The 7,703-nt window shown below is 43.0% G+C and overlaps 1 long non-coding RNA gene across 1 annotated transcript; it reads right to left on the bottom strand.

Moving 5' to 3' along the window:
- Positions 1–2,728: 2,728 nt before the first annotated feature.
- Positions 2,729–3,653, bottom strand: LOC119009341. Its single transcript, XR_005071696.1, has 2 exons — positions 3,440–3,653; positions 2,729–3,179 (listed from the first exon to the last, which is right to left on the bottom strand). It is a non-coding gene; the product is annotated as an uncharacterized LOC119009341 (long non-coding RNA).
- Positions 3,654–7,703: the final 4,050 nt, after the last annotated feature.

Here is a 7,703-nt window from a genome sequence, read left to right as displayed (position 1 = left end):
TGATTTTTCTTTTTTTTTTTTTTTTTTACGCCCAAAGAAACTAAATAAACAACCGTTCTCTTTGTCTTCATGTCACTGAATAAACAGAATAAACAAACTGACCTTAAAGGACGACAGAATATTATACTGTTTTACTCTGAAGCTAGAAAGGTGGCAGGGTCCGCCACATGTAAACAAACAGTGTTGTGGGAGCTTATTTTCCTCTGAGAACAGCTTGTTTATTCAGTCATGGGAAACATAAATATACCTGAGGTTGTGTTTGTGTTATTACCTCGTTAATATTCAGAGTTTTCTCCTTAACTACACAGTTTGTAGCTCCATTGGTTTGGACCTTTATAACTTTCAAGATCTTTACACACAACAACGTTTACAACATTTACTAAACACTGACGGCGAAGAAAACAAAAGGAAAAAAGCTTTATGGCTTTTAAACAAAATCAACAGATGTCTCCTCTCCTGTGCGACACATCCTCCATGAACTGAAGCGACGGAAATCAACAATCAGATGAATTTCGCTCTCATACGGATGAAATAAAGAATAACATCGGACTCAGCAGGAATAATTCGGAGCGTCTCTGACACGAGCCTTTATTTCAACGAGTGTTTTCCTTCATAAAAATCTGTAGGCTGATTCCACACAGAGCAGAACAGTCAGAGAGGCAATAATTGTTTCTCATGTAGCGAGCGGTGACCTCTCTGCATATATTCATACGCTGCGCATGAATATATGTATATGTATGAATGTTCCAGGATATGCAACCGTGAGAAATTACAGCTGTTGGTGTGCTTTCATCTCTCCTCTCTCCCGGTTTTTCGCTCGCTCTCCTTGTTTTTCCTCGTTTCTCTCGCTAACCTGCGCGAGGAGAAATCAACTCTGTTGACCCTAATCTAAAAGCACGAGGCGAGGATTAATAACTCGCCTGATATGGAATATGCACAACTCTCTGTCGACCATGTGAAGAGGCCGCCGGTCCGATTTGAAATAACACCAGGTGCTTTTTTTTTTCTTTTTTTTTTTTCTACTCATCAGGTCAAAAGATATAAATGTCTGAGGGCTGCAGGTGGAAACAGCCTCCAAACAAACTGAGGAAGAAGCAGAGAAACACTTCAACATAATTAAATCCACCTCTGGTTAACCTTTCTTCTTTTTATCATTTTCAATATAAAGACAACCGATAAGTGTGTGTGCTCATAATTTATGACTTTAAAGCTGATGTAATTCATTCTCTTCGCCATGTGGGGGCAGCAGAGCGAGCTGAAGACACGCAAATAAGCACATCCTGTCATTTGGAGTGAATGTGTTAGCATTAGCATCTATTAGCATCGCCTGCTGCTTTCGTAAATGAGTCGAGCTGAAATGATTAGTCTGATAATCAATTAATTGATTAACAGACAGTTAATGATGAGATGAACCAGTGGCGTCATGTTTCATCCACCTCCTTCTTACTCCAACTTTGTGTATCAACTTAAATGATAATAATAATAATAATAATAATAATAATAATAATAATAAAGATATATTTATATTATTGGTGGTAACTGTTTTTTTTTATTAAAAGTGCAATGTGTAGGAACTTACACATTAGTCTAAAACCTTCATTAACTGATGCTAATTATCAATAAAACAGTTTTGAAATTATGTTAAAAAATTCTGTGTTATGTTGCTGAGACACCTGCTGAAGTTAGCATGCTAACCAGCTAGCCCCCCCTTCTGTTCCTTCTCCTTCTCTTCTCTAGCTGCACGGCTAACTGAGCTAACAAGCTAACAGTAGCTATGGAACAAAATACAGTTGGTGGCAGCTTTTAAATCAATACTACATAGAAATTGTCATTTTCTGCGACACCGCTGTTGTAATTACAAACCCCAGGTGTGGAACAGTTTGTCAGACGTAACGTAGAAGCTAACTACAAACAAATTATATCATAATATGTAGAAGTAAACACGTTTGTAAGGTCGTGATCTGCACCATCAACACGACCGTGAAGCTGTTGGAGATTTAAAACATCACATCATGTCGCTTTAAAGAGAATATGAGAATAAATCTGTTTCTTTCCCAGCTTTTCTGATTATTTTGTGGGTTTTTAACTGTTGGTCGTAATGGACAGAAAACTATCAACAGATGAATCAATAATGAGCCACTTCGAAAGATCCAGAGTCGAGGACGAGGCTCTGCAGGGCCCACAGGAGTCTGCAGAGCCGGGTGATTATTCTCTGTCGGTTCGATAAACCAGCCTTTTCATTTGATCCATTGTTAACTTTAAAAAAAAAAAAAAAATTAATAAATAAGGCTTGAAGGTGCTCAGTCCATGATAAAAAAGCTGGCCAATTTTCACCGTGTGGGTTAAAGTGCACCCTGAAATATTCACAGAAAGAAAAGCTGTTTTTTTTTTTCCCTGCCTTCCAATCAGCGGTTCAGCACCACTTCTGGCGGACAGCTCCTATTAAAGCCCCGAGTGCTCATTCACACGCTCGGATCTGTGGGAGGTTCTGGTGCTTCAGAACCTTTTCTCTCCAACACGCCAAGTTTTTTCCCAGCATGAAGCCGTCCTTCAGGCTACAGTGGAGATAAAGGAAGCGAACTTGTCCGGCAACTAAAGTTCATTTAAAAAAAAAAAAAAAAAAAACCTTAGCAAAGAAATTTCCATTCAGAAACGACTACAGAGGAGAAAATCACAAAGCCTGAAGGTCTCCGGCTGATGCGTTTCTATAAAAAAAACACACCCGAGCACTGGTAAAGCTGTAACTTTTAATGTTTCGGTAAATTGAATATAATTGGATTTTACTTGGAAAAAACTGTATGCAGAGCTGTTCGATTTACTTTCTTAATGTTAAGAGTGTGATGTGAGCTGTGTGTTTCTGAGAGGAAGTCGTCTTAAATGTCAAGGATGAGAACCGGGTTGTATTCTGTTGAAGACCGTTTAAAGTTTTCTGCAGCATTTTGTTTGAAGTTTAATGAAAAACTTAACATATTACTGTGCAGAAGTTTGAACAGCTCAGCTCAGCGCAGCCGGGTGGCAGAAAGCTGCTCTCTTTGTCAGCTGCTGAACGGCCTGTTGTGTTTCTAGGTTGTATAAACGTTTCTCTTTACAGAAGGATATTTATTGTGAATCAGAAAAAGTGGCGCTTTGAATACGGAGAACAAAAACTGCTGCTCGGCGGTTCAACCAGCGGCAGAGAGCTGAAATAAAAACAAGAAGAGAACAAGAATTAGAGACAAAAGGTGGAAAAAGACAAAGATGTCTTTAATTTCATTACATATTGGAAACAGCAGGAATAACCAGGATCGGTGCCGACACTCGACTTCAGCGAGTGTTTGTTCTTGGTGTCGTGCTGACTCGACAGCGTGAGCAGAGTCCAAGTTGGCAAGCGGGATAATAAGTGGATGAGTGATTAATGAGGTTTTAATTTTACTTTGTACACATTAATCCTTTTACAAACCTTCCAGGGAACCCCAGCATCACGTCTGTCATGGGAACGGATCACTGTGACGTCACCGCAGCAACATTATGTAACTTCTTGAACAAAAGCTTCAACATCATGGTGATGGACGCCGTCTGACGGTCGCATCGCGGCGAACAAGTGTGTCGCTGCTTCATGTTGTTTTTTCAAATGAGCTTAAATTGATCGTTGAATCATTTTATAATGAAGTCGTCCGTCAATTTTTGTCTGGAAGTAGCAGATGAAAACAAAAGTGTGGTCAGATAACACACGTACGGAGGCTGTTAGCACTTCAGAACCAGACCACTGGTTTCGGGTTGGCACTGCTGGAACTGGATCACAGAACACCAGCAGAACATGAACCTCTTCGATCTAACCACTGAGGCGACTGCAGGAAAACAATATTTACAGCCCCATCAATAATGATCAAGTGTCACAAAGTCAAAATTGAAGTTGATTGGAATTTTGATGGAAGTTTTGATAATTAGATTTTTCTTCTTTTGTGTCAGAATTGTTCTGTTTGGATCTTTTTAAGTCACCTAGAAGAAATATGAGAACACTGTTTTCTTCTTGAGACCATCGAGTGCAACTAATCAAACATATCAAATCGTTCCATTAGCCACTTTAATATCCAGAGTTCATGAAGCATCTGATGAGATGAATGTGAGCTGGAGACAAGAACTTTTTATGTTTTTAAAGAAAAGTTAAGCTGATGTTTTCTTTCCGAACATCCTGCTGATCTAATGGCATCGTTCTGAAACTGTCGTTATTGTTTTTAGTTAGTGTAATTTTACTCCCAGAATCTGTACGAACTCTTTCTTTTCTTCCTCTTCTTCTCTCCACGTTGACGTTCAGGATGATCAGGAGTCGAGTGTTTTCTCTCTCTCCCTCGCTGCTGTTCAAGGAAATGTCAGTCAGCATTAGCATACTCATTTACAGAGCGCTGCAGCCGTCCATGGCCGCCACCTCGCCGACCCTCGCTCCCTCGGCCGCCCCTTTCAAGGAGGGTTATCTCAACGATTATGAAAAATGACTCTTTAAAGGAAAAAAAAAGCCCCTGAAGTGACACATTATCTCAATATTAAGGGGAGTTTGAGAGAATAATAACTTTGGCTTATTAATCAAGGTATGAAAAGGGTAAGGAGCTGCGGAGAGGAGTTTAAATGCCACTGTCAATCTCAGCGCGCGTCACGTTTGACTTCAAAAGACATCTCACCTGAGTCGTGTCACGGTATTTATGGAAACGCCGCCGGGACTCATGGGAGGTTTTTAGTCTCCAGAACTTGGGCAGATAGCGTGCGAGGAGCTTCAACGCCGGCTGAACGTAACGAGCCCATTAAATCTGCACGAGTGGAAAACCGAGGCGTGCGGCGAGTTCCGTAACCTTCCGGTGCGCGAGCCATCGGTCTTTAACCTGTGTGTGGGCACGTGTGCATATTAACTGTGAGCAGAGGCCGAACACGCGTCTGCTGTAAGCACATTTCTAATTTTCGCCCATTAGGGTTTGTCAAACGAGAAGCAGGGGCAGGGAGATAAACCGGCGATATATTCTTCTCTATAAGACGGCCGGGAGAAAGAAAAGCTTTGAATTCCCTGCTTCACTTTTCATGAATAAATGATGAGGAGCGTGTGAATGAATCCATGTCCTTTCTCGGTGTCCTTTCTAAAGTTCGCTAAATGGCAGACGCGGCGGTAACGGTCCCGTCTACGAGCTCGGTGCCGCTAATCTGATGGTCCAACTATTCACTGTATCCCAGGCTGTCGATAGCCTTTAGGTCCGAAATCAAACGGAGCGCCGAGGACAAGCTGTAGCCGCCGCTCGCTCCTCGTCGGGACGTGATTTGTGGCGCTCGTTCTCTCGAGCTGTGATATAAACACAGAAGAAGAAATGTCACGCGGCGTCAGCGTCCCGAACGGGAAGAGAGTGATGCGGCCGTCGTCACAACACGAAAGGTCACTCGCTCACATCGAGCGGGAAATTAATCCTCCTGATTGGAGTTCCTCATTAACGCAGTGACGGAAGGTAACTAAGTACATTTACTGGAGTACTGAAGTAAAGTACAAGCAACTCACAATCATACTGGAGTGAAGTATTTCCATTTCCTGCTACTTCTGTACTTTTTTACTTCAGTTACACGTTTCTTTACAGATTATATGACAACTAGAACATTTTTAAATTAGTTCATTTCATAGGCAGTCGGATAAAATAATTACTTGTACTTTTGACACTTCAGGAGTTTTACTGCTACAGGACTTTAGTAAATTTACATACTTTCCACTGATAAATATGATAATGTAGAAAAGTAATCTCAAGTACAGAAGGAACTTATTACACTTTTTACTGCACTGCATTTATTTTCTAACTTTAGTTACTAGTAACTTTACAGATTACATGATGCATCAGAGACTAATATTTGTGTTATTTACTTGATACTTCTGATACTTAAATGACTAAAGTCCTGTTCAGATGGCCAACGTACGACTTCTGAGTACTTTATACAACATGTGTACGTTTGTCGCTCTTTGTGAGCGCGTGACAGCCGCGAACTTCACACGTCTAATTGAATCGGTCGCTGTTATTAAATACTTTTAGCAGCTCAGCGGGCAAATTAGCTCGCAAGACGTCTTTCGGAGAAGGAAATGAGGACGTATGGGACACGTCCCCGGGCCCGGCAGAACAGAGCGGTGCCGGTCATAGCTCACGCCCGGCCCGTCACACAAAGTCAGAGCCGCGAGCGAGCGAGCGAGCAAGAGAGAGAAAGAAGAGAGGCGACTCCCTCAATGAGAGTCTGGGGCAAAGATAAGAGAAGAATTAGCACTTAATTTGTGGAGAAATTAATCCGTTTTCAGCGTGAATCAGAGCCCGACTCTGTGGCATTGTTCGAGGCGGTGAGCGCTGCCTATCTCGTGTCCCCAGATATTTGCAGGTCACTGCAGAGGAGAGGATTTCAATTTGGTCACTGATGTTGGATCAAGAGAGGAAGAGACACAAAGGAAGTCTTTGTTTCCAGCGGAAGGGGTTCACTAGAAAATTGGCACATATCATCTCGGGAGAGTTTCCACCGCCGCGCCGCCGCTGCCACCGCCACCGCCAACGCCGCGACGTGCGTCTTTTCTAAGTCGCTTGCTCATTTCTCATGAAGGGGAAGCTGAAGGCCACACAACAGCACAAACTGAGCAAATTGTAATTGGAGCAGCCTCTGTTTGATATTGAGCATTTAATCGCAGATCATTAATGCAGTGCCATTTAAAAAGCCTCGCCGTCCCCAGAATATAGAGAAGGTGACATTTAAAAAGCCCCCCCCCCTCCCAGTTCTCCGCCAACGCCAAATATTTCGCCAGTTGCTCAAATTAATTCGCTGATGACTCGCCGTTGGATACGAGCTGCACGACATAACAATGCAGGAGAGCTCTCTGAAAATTGTTATTATTTTTGTACGCCAGGCAAGGTTATGTAAAAGCACCGTCGGCCTCTGTTTTCCTTCGCTGAAACCAAAGACTGCAGAATGACTCTGCAGCAGCCGGGTTGTGTAGGTGTGTGTGTGTGTGTGTGTGTGTCCTTGTGGAATGGCTCTCCAACTTGATTGACATCCTCCATACCGGGGCGCACGGCTGAGTTTAGACCTCTCACCTACATTAAACAATATATTCAGCGACGCCTCATACATCCTAAGCGTCTCTCATGTCTTCGCCGGGGAGGGAAAGAGCGAATGCGAAGACGGCGGTTTCATTTCGAGACGCGCTGCTCAGATGAACCGCTGACCTCTGCCTCTCAACGCCAGACGCTCAGGTGCCGAGAAGACGTCTAAACCCTGAACAGAAACGGCACGAGCTGTTTTTTCACAAGTCGTACTGTACGACTGTTTCTTTTCTGGTGACAGCTGCTGACAGGAAGGAGAAAGACGCATCGAGTTCTCCCGCTCAGCGTTTCACCATCGTCGCACCAACGAATGGATTTGAGCGACAACGTATTTTTTTAGAGCGACGCAGCGTTTCGTTCGGACACGCACAGACCTGCATTTCTTATGATCCTGTACATGTAATTCAGGTGAGCAGGTAGAAGTCGTCTCTTCGACCAAGCAGATCTATTGATATCTGTCTTTTGTCTTCAGTGTGAAAACACTGCAGGAGCTAGCGTAGATAGAAACACCTGCTAATTTCTCTCCCGATGGTGCGATGTCGTGCCATCATTCAGGCCGTGTGAGAGCGAAGTGAAACAATTAAAGACGGTAACGATGTCGCCGGCGTCTGTGAGGATATTTAC

This window comes from Acanthopagrus latus, chromosome 20 (genome assembly GCF_904848185.1).
Source record: "Acanthopagrus latus isolate v.2019 chromosome 20, fAcaLat1.1, whole genome shotgun sequence".
Taxonomy (NCBI): domain Eukaryota; kingdom Metazoa; phylum Chordata; class Actinopteri; order Spariformes; family Sparidae; genus Acanthopagrus; species Acanthopagrus latus.
Note: the sequence above shows the minus strand (reverse complement) of the source record. Positions and strands in the feature narration are given on the sequence as shown.